Source organism: Pinus tabuliformis, chromosome 2_1 (assembly GCF_031772625.1).
Source record: "Pinus tabuliformis cultivar Carrire ecotype Pingquan chromosome 2_1, CPIR1, whole genome shotgun sequence".
In the NCBI taxonomy this organism is placed as follows: domain Eukaryota; kingdom Viridiplantae; phylum Streptophyta; class Pinopsida; order Pinales; family Pinaceae; genus Pinus; species Pinus tabuliformis.
The window spans coordinates 892515125-892527161 of NC_142299.1; positions in this window are offsets into that span (position 1 = coordinate 892515125).

Below are 12037 nucleotides of genomic sequence, written 5' to 3' on the forward strand. Positions count from 1 at the left end.
TGAACTATGTGCTAAAACTGCTCGATCTTATGTTTATTTTTTAACGAGCATGAACTATGTACTAAAACTGCTCGATATTATGTTTATTTTTTAACGAGCCTGAACTATGTGCTAAAACTGCTCGATAACATGGTCTAGTTTTGATTTTTTTACCATAAATAGCTTTGCTTTTTCAAAGATAGTACTGTACCCTCAATTGTTGCATCAAACTAGTTAGAAATGAATAACATTTGCTTGAAAATGAGATTAAAACACTAATATTTCACTTTGAACTACGTAAAAAGCTATTAAGAAGTGTTTTTACCTCTCATTTTACCATTTCATTTGAACTTGGTTTGTTGGAGCTTTGGAGGTGCCTCTTCCCCCTTGATTTTCATCAACTGATTTCGGGAGATTCTGTGGACGATTCTCGGCACCGTCTGGACCAGGTAGGAGCTAAACATGAGCTCTTTCATTTAATGGTTTCCTTTCTGCATTATGTGCTTGATTTCCTGTTTTTCTGAGCCCCTGGGGTTTGATGGGGTCGCTCTGCCATCAACGCACCTTGGGCACTCGAAACCTGCGCTGAATGTCAAGCAGTATGAAGGCAGTTTGACCTTCAACGCAGGTGGAACACTGTGCAGGTGCGTTGGGCGCAGGAAAGGATTTTGTTGCACAGTTTTTGATGAAATTTTTTTGCCTGTTTCTCATCAAAACCAGGATCTAACTCATCTCATGTTTGTTTTTTAGAGATATTGGAGCAAAATGACCCTTACATGGCGAGAACGAGAACATGAATAAGAGGACATGATTGCCCTACATGATCCGGTTACGGTGAATGCGCTGCGGAACTGTGGTCTGCTGAAGTTCTTCTGCATCTCTAGCATGAGACAACAGATCAACCTACTGCAGTATTTGCTCGATGCTTCGGATCCTATCAACCAAGTTTTTCAGATTAGGGGTAAATCTATCCCCTTGACCACAGTAGACATTTACTTCTTGAATGGCTTGTCGAGGCGGGGTGCCCCCATCTCTTTGTCAGGTTCGGCCCGAGGGAGTGACTCTGTGAGAGATTATGTCCGCCAGTATTGCAGGGAAGGATCTCAGCCGAGTAAAGACGGCAAGATCGTTATCCGTGAGGTTGGTGACAGGTCCCTTAGGTCTATCCTGTACACTATTGGCAGGATGGCCGGTAGTGCGTCTCTTCATGTAGCCAACAGGTCTTATATGCAGCAGCGCCTCCAACCGAAAATATTCAACTGGTGCGATGCAGTACTTCTTCAGATGAAAAGTCAGTTGACCAAGGTAAAGGACGGGAGGCTGAAGAACTTTGGGTTCGGTTCTATTTTGACCACCTTTGCTTTGGAGAAGATACCACTGATGCAGCCACAGTACATTGCACTCGACTTGCCTTCTCCTACCGAGCCACGCATGCAGAGATGGGTTGACCACATGTCTAGGCATGCTGGTCAATCTCAGATTTCTTTTTCTGATACCTTCTTCAGGTGGTTTGAGCGTCAGGAGATGGTCTATTCCGAGTATCCATATGTTGGCATGGACTTCCGGGGTGATCCAGATTTAGTACTGCCGACGGCGAGCAGTGGGGTGCTATTGGTAAAATCTTCGACCATATCACTGTTTACTGTTTTTATTCATAATGTCCTTGTGCTTTATTCTATCAAGACTTTAATCAAACTCATGTGTGCATGCAGATGTTGGTCCTGTTCGTTCAGTAGTTCGCCTAAGAGTGCCAGCCGCTGCCCCAGCAGGAGAGGCTGCCGGGAGGGTTATCCTTTGTGACCTTGATGTGGCCGAGACCCTTACAGCTGTGCAGGAGCAGGTTGAGAGCCTTACTCTCGGTATTCCAGATGTGAGGATCGACGAGTTACCTTTACAGTTGCAGCGGCATACTACTGGTGTGCCTAGACGATGGACTCATCTCTTACGCATGATCGCACAGGCTGTGACATGCTATCACGAGCATCAATAGACTAGGGTGCCCCCTAGCATTTTGAGTTTTTGGGTCATGTGACCGATTTTTTCTTGGTTACAGAACATTATATGTAAACCATAAATAGCTTATATATATATATATATATTTTGATTTTCGGGGTTTTATTCTGGTTGAGTTATGTGATCCATATGTACAACACTGATGATGTGTTTCTTTTTATAAATGTCACAAATGTCTATCTAACACATAGTTTGCTAATGAGTCGGTTAATGTGTTAAAGTTTCTGGAAATATGTTGGTATTGAATTAAATCAAATTGTCTTTCCAAAATTTTAACCCTTAGGAACATGCGATAAATGGCTGGATTTCGGATGGAATATATACCATTGAGTTGTAGTATTACGAGTTGTGAGTTTAGCCTGACGATTAGTCGGCGTATACCATGGGTGATGGCATCAGAGAGAAGTTCTATCAACGCGCTATACTCAACGATGTTATTCGTTGATTGCCCAATACATACACCTCTGAAACTTACTAACTCGCCGCTTGGATAAAAAATGGCCCAGGCTGTGGAGGACAGGTTCCGCTAACTACGACTCGCTCCGTCGGCATATCCAACACATGTCTCCAAAAGGTTTGACATCTGCAACAAATGTAAAAAGGTGGATTACTCGACCAAAACAAACACTTCAGCGAAAACAAAATACAACAAAAGCATACTGGTTACTATTTAAGCATAGTAACGCTTGAGGTACAACCCATTACGGGGTTGCGCCAGTGGAATTCTGTCATAATCCATTAACTCGTAGGCTCCTTTTGCTAACACTTGTTTAACAATATAGGGGCCCATCCATAAAGAATTAAATTTACCTGCTCCCAATTTATCGGATTCTTGGTCGTAAAGCAAGACCAAGTCACCTTCTGAGAAGACATGGGGTTTGACATTTTTGTCGAACTGCGCCTTGACTCGTTTCTTATGGGCTTCGTTAGCCAAAGCGGCATCACGACTGGTTTCATCCAATTGGATTAATTCCAAGAAACGGGCCTCTTCTTCTGAAGTTCCGGGGAGGAGATCAATTGCGAGTTTAAGAGACGAGAGTTCACACTGGACTGGTAAGACTGCTTCCAGGCCATATACCAGTTGGAAAGGCGTGAACCCGGTCGCATTCCTTACCGATGTTCGGTAAGCCCACAAGGCTGAGTACAGGATTAGGTGCCACCTTCTTTTGTGAACTTCGATCATCCTTTGCAACATACGCTTCAGGACCTTGTTGACCGCTTCAACTTGTCCATTGGCTTGCGGATAATACGGGGTAGAGCTGTCGTGAGATAGCCCTAGCTTGGCAGCTAATTAAACCATCATGTGATTGCGAAAATTCGATCCATGATCCGTAGCTATAGCCTGTGGTACGCCGAATCTGGCGACTACATGATTGAAAAAGAAAAGGGTAACTGTTTCACCAGTGTTATCTAATGTAGGCATCGCCTCAGCCCATTTGGTAAAATAGTCAACGGCGACTATAATATACCCATGCCCCCCGGTCGAGGTGGGGTTACATGTCATGAAATCGATGCCCCATTTGGCGAAAGGCCCAATAGCAACTATTGGCTGTAAAGGTGCGGGTGCTCTTCTGGTTTTTTTATCAAAAATTTGACAAGCATGGCAACTTCTGACTGCGGTTATGCAATCTTTGAACATGGTTGGCCAGAAGTATCTTGCTCGTAAGATTTTTTGTGCTGTAGCATATCCAGATTGATGCCCCCCACATGCGCCTGAATGACACTCATTCAGGGATTTTTCGGCTTCCTCATGGGTGAGGCACCTTCTCAGAACTGTATCGATACCACGATGGTAAAGCGTGTCACCGACGATCATGTAGTCTTTTGCTTGGTATCGTATACGTTTTTGTTATGAGTGAGAGGTGTTTGGCCTAAATTTTTGGGTCTGGAGACAAGTTATTATATCTCCATACCACTCATTGCTTCTAGATATCAGAAACAAATTCTCATCCACGATTGATTCTTCGGATGTTTCATCGTTAGACGACGATGGGAGGTCGCATAATAATTCTGCGAAAACTAGAGCTTTCTTTGATTTGGATTTTACAAATTCCAGATCAAACTCTTGAAGGATCGCTATCCATTTTGAATATTTGCCCCCCAGCAACTGTCGCGACAATATATAAGTCATGGTGTTGCAATCAGACAAAATGGTAGTTTTCTGAAAGAGGACATAGTGTCAAAACCTTTGTATCGCTTGAACAGTTGCAAGCGCTAGTTTTTCAACATAAGAATATTTACTTTCTGTATCATTTAAGTTTCTACTTAAATAATATATAGGGTGTTCAATTCCATCGACTTCTTGAACTAAAACCATTGTGATGGTTGTATCTGCTGCAGCCAGATACAGGTTAAAGTCTCTTTGATAATCGGGTGCGTACATTAATGATGCTTTTATTAAGGAATCTTTTAAAGCATCAAAGGAAGCTTGCGCAACCTGACCCCAGACGAAGGGTACCTCCTTTTTCAAAAGACGTGTATAACCTTTAGCAAGTTCGGCGTAATTTGGAATGAATCTCCTCAGAAAGTTTGCTTTCCCTTGGAGTTTTTGAATCTGAAGCAAATTCGAAGGTGGAGGCAAATTGATGATTGCCTGGACCTTGCAAGGGTCGAGACGAATCCCATCCTTTGAGACTACAAAGCCAAGTAAACGACCAGAACTGATGCAAAATACACATTTGTGCGGATTGAGTCGTATCTTGTAGTGTCGGCAACGTAGAAATATCGCTCTTAAATGCTGCGGATGATCAGTCCACTTTCACGAATGAGCCGGGAGGTCGTCGAGGTATGGTTGAACGATGTTCTTGATGTCATGGAAGGCATAAGTCATTGCCCTTTGAAACATCGCCCCTGCGTTCTTTAAACCAAAGGGTAATTTTCAATACGCGAATGTTCCCCACGGACAAATGAATGCAGTCTTTGACTGGTCCTGTGGGTGGATATTTATTTGATTATACCTGGAAAATCCATCCATGAATGAAAAGATTTCACATCCGGTGCATTCATCAATTATCTGGTCGATGAAGGGTGTAGGGTAGTTGTCTTTCAGACAAGCTTGGTTTACATCCCTATAATCGACACACACTCTAATTGTCCCCTGTTTCTTCATAACAGGGACAATATTCGATACCCAATCGGTTAGAGGAACCGGGTAGATGAAACCAGCATGGAGAAGTTTTTCAACTTCTGCCTTAATGGCAGCGGCTTTCTTGGGGTGCACCTGCCTGAGCCATTGTCGTACCGGTTTGACATCTGGATACATCTTAATTTCGTGTTCAACGATACTCGAGTCAATGCCTGACATTTCATCATATGACCAAGCAAAGACATCTCTGAACTCGCGAAAAAGAGCGTTATATATTTCCAGTTCTGAAGGAGAACAACCTTTGCCGACATAAATATTCTCTACAACATCCGTTTTAGTCGAGATATTTATGGCTATAGTCTCTTCAATATTGGATAAGTTTCGCTCGAAATCCACCGTATTTACAGTATTTGAAAGGAATTCAAAAATTGTAGGGTGATAAAGGTCATCTTGAGTATCTTCTTCTGGAAGAAGGGAACGATGGTGGCAATCATTCCATGGTGTCCCTTCAATCAACATTGATTGTAGAATTCCTTCGTCGGTTCCATGCACTCTCGACCAAGGATCTAAAGGGGTACCATATTCTCTAGACCTATCTACCCAAACGCTTGATGAGCGTTGATTTGGGTTCGCCTCCCATGCCAGAAACATTGATTGCTACAATATTTCTATTGGGCTTGGGGGCAAAACCATTGCATGATCCATGTTGATATCGTCTTCTGAGATCTTCGTGGAAGATATCATATTGCAGGTACCTATCGACGCTACTTCCGCCAAGTCGATTGGAGGTGGAAGAGCAAAAGTTCCCATTATTATAGGATCTTTTAGTAGGCCTACTCCGATATTCTGAAGCGAATGGGGGCTTCCATGGATCATGGGAATGCTTCCTGTAACTTGTGAACCATTAGGGAGGAAGTTTTGTTGGTCGACGATCGTAATCCCCCCTTGAAAGGGGAATGCAATCTTTCTAAAATAGGTCGACACAACAGCTTCCATGGAATAGATCCACGGTCTTCCTAGTAGGATGTTGTAATCAAGATTCCCATCGATGACTTCAACATCTATTTCTACTGTTTTTCCCCCTAGTTCAACCTTCAAGTTATTTAGGATACCATATGGGGTATATGTCCTTCCGTCGAATGCTTTTAATGTTGTTGAGGATCGCGACAAGGTTGGAGATCCTAAAGTTTTCCAGCAACTCATCGACATAATACATGTAGATGCCCCCTCATCAATAATTGTTCGATGAACAGTTTTGTTGAGGGCTTTCACTTGGATAAGGAAAGCTAGTTGAGCTGGTAACTGAGGATCGTATCCTTTGTGGTCAAAGGATACAAGATTGGAATCCTTAGGATCAACCCCACCAATGGCTGAAAACAAAGCCTGCCTTTGGGATGGGTAATTTTGTAGTACTTCAAGAGTCGACATAGCGGATGGTGATTGGGCCAAATCTTCCACTATGTTATAATGCTGCGCTGCTCTGGCACGAGGATTAAATGTTGACTTGTGTATTACTCCCTTCGGCGGTTTTGTTGTTAATTCAGGAATGATGGGTGGTACAACTTCTGTCGAAGTTGTTGTCGAACTACTTGGTTGATATTTTTCCTTGCCGTTCGACAGCTGCAGATTCCCGTAATCTTTGTTCCTTGTCGAAATCAAAGCATCATTTTGCTGCTTCGAAATCGACAACATTAGCACTTGCGACGGGGAAGAATTTCCACTATCAACCAGATTTGTGCCTAGATTTGGAAACGGGTCAGTTAACATAGCTGAGGTTTGCGAACTCTTAAAGAATCTTTTAAGCTCAGCTTTGTATGGACATTATTTCGTCCAGTGATTCTCATCACATATCTGACACCCGAAGGGGGGTGGTTTCCTATCTCCAGGAGGGTTTGAAGAAGTTTTTCCAGGAGATGACTCTCCTTGTTTCTTCTTCTTCCCTTTGTTTTGTTTCTTCTTGCTTCCTGGTTGTTTGGTTTCTTTGCCTTTATCTGCTGATACGGCATTTACTTCCGAAGCAAGAATTTCGTCTTTTGCATTTTGATCTAAAATCTTACGGGCCTTCTTGGAGTTGGCCTTTGTCGATTTCGCGTTTGTCGTGCCAATCACGCCATCACCGGCATGAGAGTCATTGTTTGATTTAGGAGGAGGAGGAATTGAGAATTCCGGTCTAGGGGCGTCAGGTATTTTGTCGTAGAGCGTGCCAGACTGAGTATAGACCAAGTCTAGATATTGCGCACGAGCGATAACTTGCTCTTCCGTTACGACTCCCCCCTTCGCCACATCTTCCGTTATGGCAGGAAGTAACGACTTGATAAACCATTCAGCTAATAGCTGATCGGGAATGTACGTTTTTACCATCCTACGATGACGTCGCCACTCATGTATATGATCAGATATGTGAGTGGCTGTTGTCTGTTTGAAGTTGGTTAAGATTTCCGTTCCCGTTTCATACCTTATCAGTAATTGAAAATGGGTTAAGAAAGTCGTGGCTAAGGTGCTGAAATTGTCGAACGAAGCTCTAGGCAATTCAATATACCATTTTGCCGCTGGACCCATTAACGTCCTCTGAAAAAGGCGAAGCCTTATCGAATCATCGTTTAGGGTGTTTGATGAACACCATAGATGAAATGTCATCATGTGATTCGATGGGTCCTCACCTGGATTTCCATTAAATTTAGGAATATCTGAAGGAAGTTTGTGAGGAATTGCTGGCCACCAAGGGGCATAAGCAATTGGATCGTTTGTTAACCGGTGTAAATCGGGTAACTCTAAAGTTGCCACGAATGGTAACTGTTGATTCAAGTTAGGTGAAGCATACCCAGGATACGATGGAATTGCCTGAGTAGTTGGCCTTTGCATACCAGCATAATGTAATTGATGTTGGTATGACTGATACGGTTGGTGGACATGACCACCGAAAAGTGGTTGATTTTGACCGTTTTGAATGTACGGTTGTCTACTGTTCGCAAAGATCTGCTACTCAGAACCTTGGTATACTTGTTGGAATTGTGGTTGTCGATATTTCACCAGCCACGGTTGCGAAGCCATGTTCTGTTGCGCTATACTAACCATTGGACCAAGGTGTGGGGTAATTGTACCCGTTTGGACCTGTGTCGCCCCACCAGTTGGCGATTGTGGTTGAGTCACAGGGTCAAGGGGCTATTGCATTACAACTTGAGAAATCTGAGGTTGACATATAACAGGCGACGTTTGAACTTGTGACACTGTTACAATAGCTGGTGTTGTCGGGATGTTCGACATAGGTACATATTGTTGCATAGAATACACAACCCTTGGTTGTTGGGGTAGTATAGGTACCCAACCACTTGATGTAATTCCAGTATAACCTGAATACTGTTGTGAACTCCCGTATGGATATCCTCCCGGAGGGGGTAATGAAAGGGCATACTGCCCCCCATACGGTGGTAATCTGGAACTCAAGGGGATTGTCTACCCTTGGGGACTGGATTTCCCAAATTGACCTCCGAATGGATCAATTTGTCGAGTCTCAACATAAGAGTTGCCGGATATTATTCCAGAAGAACAAACAAGAATGGACCACACTGTCGAAATAGTCCCTGGATGGACTCCTTCTAGCGGTTGTGAGCTAGTCGGGACAGATGGTATGTCGGCAAAGATTGTCGGAGTGACGACAGGGAGTTCTGCTATCGCTGTGTTAGTCGACACAGTCCTAGATGTTGATGGTTGTTCAGACATTTTGAGTCTATCCAAAAGATTACCTAGCGATTCTATAGGAACTTCCACTGTTGGTAGACTAACTTCTGATGTCGAAGGAAATAGAGTGACCCCGACTCCAAAATGTGTTGGAGTACTTGCTTGCGGATCTTCTATAATTTCCTCTATCACAATCAAACCAGGTGGAAGGGGAAGACCGTCAGGTCCGTAAAATATTTTTGGTGCCGAAGAAGGGGTTGAATCAACAGCGACAGATGTTTGAGGAACAAGACTCTCTGAACCGGCTACAGATGGAACTGGTTCAGTAACACAAGTGTTTGCTCTCAGACTAGGATCAGTATCACTGTCCCTCTGTGGCCGTTGAACTTCTTCTGTAGAGGCAGGGTTTCCAGAAATGTTTGGAGTAACCAGAATCTCAGATGTTGTTGGAACACTTGTTCTAACTTTGATAGGAGATTTCGAACCGGTTAAACGAGTCCGCTTTGTCCGTACTGTTTTCGATTCCGGAGACAAAGATGGTTGACTCGTAAGCCTCCGCGAACGACGGGGTTTCAATTGAATTTCTTCCACGATTGTGGATTACTCGATCAACCAAAATACAAAAAGGGGAAAGTGTGTTTCCGAATTAAATGAATTTTTAGACGCTTTAGACACAACTTGCTTTTTCAATTTTAAAGAGTCGAGAAAAAGCTAAAGATGACTTTAGTCTCCTTCGATGTTTTAACGAGCCCGAAGCGACAAATGCTCGGATGGACTTTTTCCGTTATAGAGTCTGAAAAAGGCTAAAAGGAACTGCTCTGGAGTTCTAGGTAGAGGGTGTGCCAAACTTTTCACAAAACCGCATAATACTTTTTAAGGTACGGGCGGTCAATCTTCCCGAATGCTGTGTTCAGTGCATTGCGATCAGTAGGGTGGCCGACACGACTTCCTAAGGATAAAGGTTTTATGCCTATAGGGATCTCCCAATATATACTCGACGGTACGTGGGAGCACAATCCGTACTGGCGCTATCGTCTCTCAGGAGGAATCACCCAACCATCAGCGAGATCGAGAGTCACTAGGTTTTACGACGCCGGAACACGTCTCTAGCCTAGACCTCTATGTTGTGCGTTAAGTTACAAAGCGTTGTTAAGTTCATTCAATTTATTTTAGGTTGATCTTTCTTAGAAGTTTGCCTTTTTGGATCACCACGAGATGTATGATACAATTCCTAAATGCAGTCTAAAGATGATAAGCAAGCTTTTATATCTTTTCAACAATGAAAATCCTAGCTACAAGGGGAAAAGAAAGACACAATCTTTTCTCAAAGAGCATAGAGCACACTGTAAATGCACTTTTCCTAAATCAAAGCATGCAAACTATCAAAATGCAAATGCACATATGCATGTATTTGTTTTCGCTTTCTTAATATTGATGCCTAAAAAGAAAGCTGTTGTACAAATTTGAATTCGATTTCAAGTGAAAACATAAACAAGCTCCTTTTTCGAAATCAAAAAGACGATTACGACACTTTATGATTTACTTGTTTCGACACTAGAAATGCATAAATTCAAACCAAACGACAAAAGTAAAAGCTTAATCAACTGTGAACAGCAAACAAACTCACTCCTAAGATCAAAACGACACTTACGACAGGTCTAGATCTAAGGGCGACAGTATGACTAGTTTACTTTTGTAATGGGAAACTGCAAATGATGTAACAAATACACAAAGAACAAATACAGTTTCTTTATACAACTGAGGTAGAATTGAGGCAAAGAAAAGTGGTTTCAGATAGGTACACTGACTGATAACAGGCTGCAAGAAACAGAGATAAAACTGAGCAAAAGGAAGCAGGGAACCACAGCTGCACAAGGCAAGGGCTGATCAACGCACCCTCAGCACAGAGAAAATGAACTTCAGCGCAGGTATCCTTCACGGGACCTACGTTGAAATGCAGAACCTCTTCACAGAGTCTGCGCTGAAGCAGAAACTAGAGTTGTCTCTGGGTTCTGGGTCACGGTTTGCAGTTTAATCTACAGTTTTTGGCCGGATAAAAGCTATCAATCAGGTACAATTAGGAGGATGATTTAAAGGAGGACTAAGATCTATCACAAAGGGCTGTTAGAGCACTTGTGGATCAGTTGTTCAGATCATAAAAACAGGCCCAGTGAGTGGACTAGAGTGGCAGATCTCTACTTTGCATTTGAAAATGGCAAATGCATTTCGATTCGGCACTCCTAAGTTTATGAGAAGAACAACAATAGAAACACAAATAAACTAACAAGATACTTTCCCCAGCGGAGTCGCCAATTTGTTGTTGGGAAAAGTATCCAATTCGGAATGCCCCTATCCCACTCTAAGGTGTGATAGTGCCTTAGCAACAAACGAGGTAAACTAATTGAGTATTCTTCTTTATGAAATGTAAATGAGGAAGAAGGATGTAACTAACCTGTGTCTTCCGCTAGTTTGTCGATCCAAATCACTCCTCTCTTCAGTAGCTCCCAGCTTCTTGCTCCTTCACCGGCCCAGCTTCACCGAATTCCTGCAAGATCACAAGAGAGAGAAACTACACAAAGATACAAATATACATTCATAAAAAGCTCAAGATCAGATTAAGCTAAACATGTAAGCATAACAAAACATCATTGGTACACAGCATGTAGGAGAAACTCAAATAGTTTATTGATAGAATAAGAAAGTCCAAGAGGAGATACAACCAAGTGAGTTCCGATCCAGCATCTACCTCCCAGCAAAGGAATCCCTTCCTCTCCTCCAACAAAGCATAAATCACCCAATGTACTAATCTCAACCTCAAACCAACAACAATTCTCTGCAAAGTACAAAATTCCAGCCTCCTGAACCTCTGGGTGAGAGATCCATATATAGATGTAAGCAGAGAGGATGAGTCAGCTTATGTTTTGACTTGTGGCTTTTCTCTGTCAGTTCTTGCTTCCACTTGGAGGTTGAAAACCTCTTACTCATCACTAGTCGAATTCATTGAGGCAAGTGTCATTGGAGAAGATTCTGGAAGCTTCCATGGGTCTTTCCACCTCATTGAATGAGCTTGCCATTTGTCATTTCCCGCTCAGCGCGCCCTGGTAGTGCTTCCACCTGCGTTGTAGTGCACCTAGCCAGTGTAGTCTTTGCATTTCAACGCAGGCAGCTAGTGGAGCCTCTGAATTGATCCTGAATTGACTGTTTCTGAGTGGTTTTTGGTGGAGAACTTCTGGGAGAAGCTGTCATTGGTTAACCTTGTTCCTTTAGGAGCTGTAACAACAT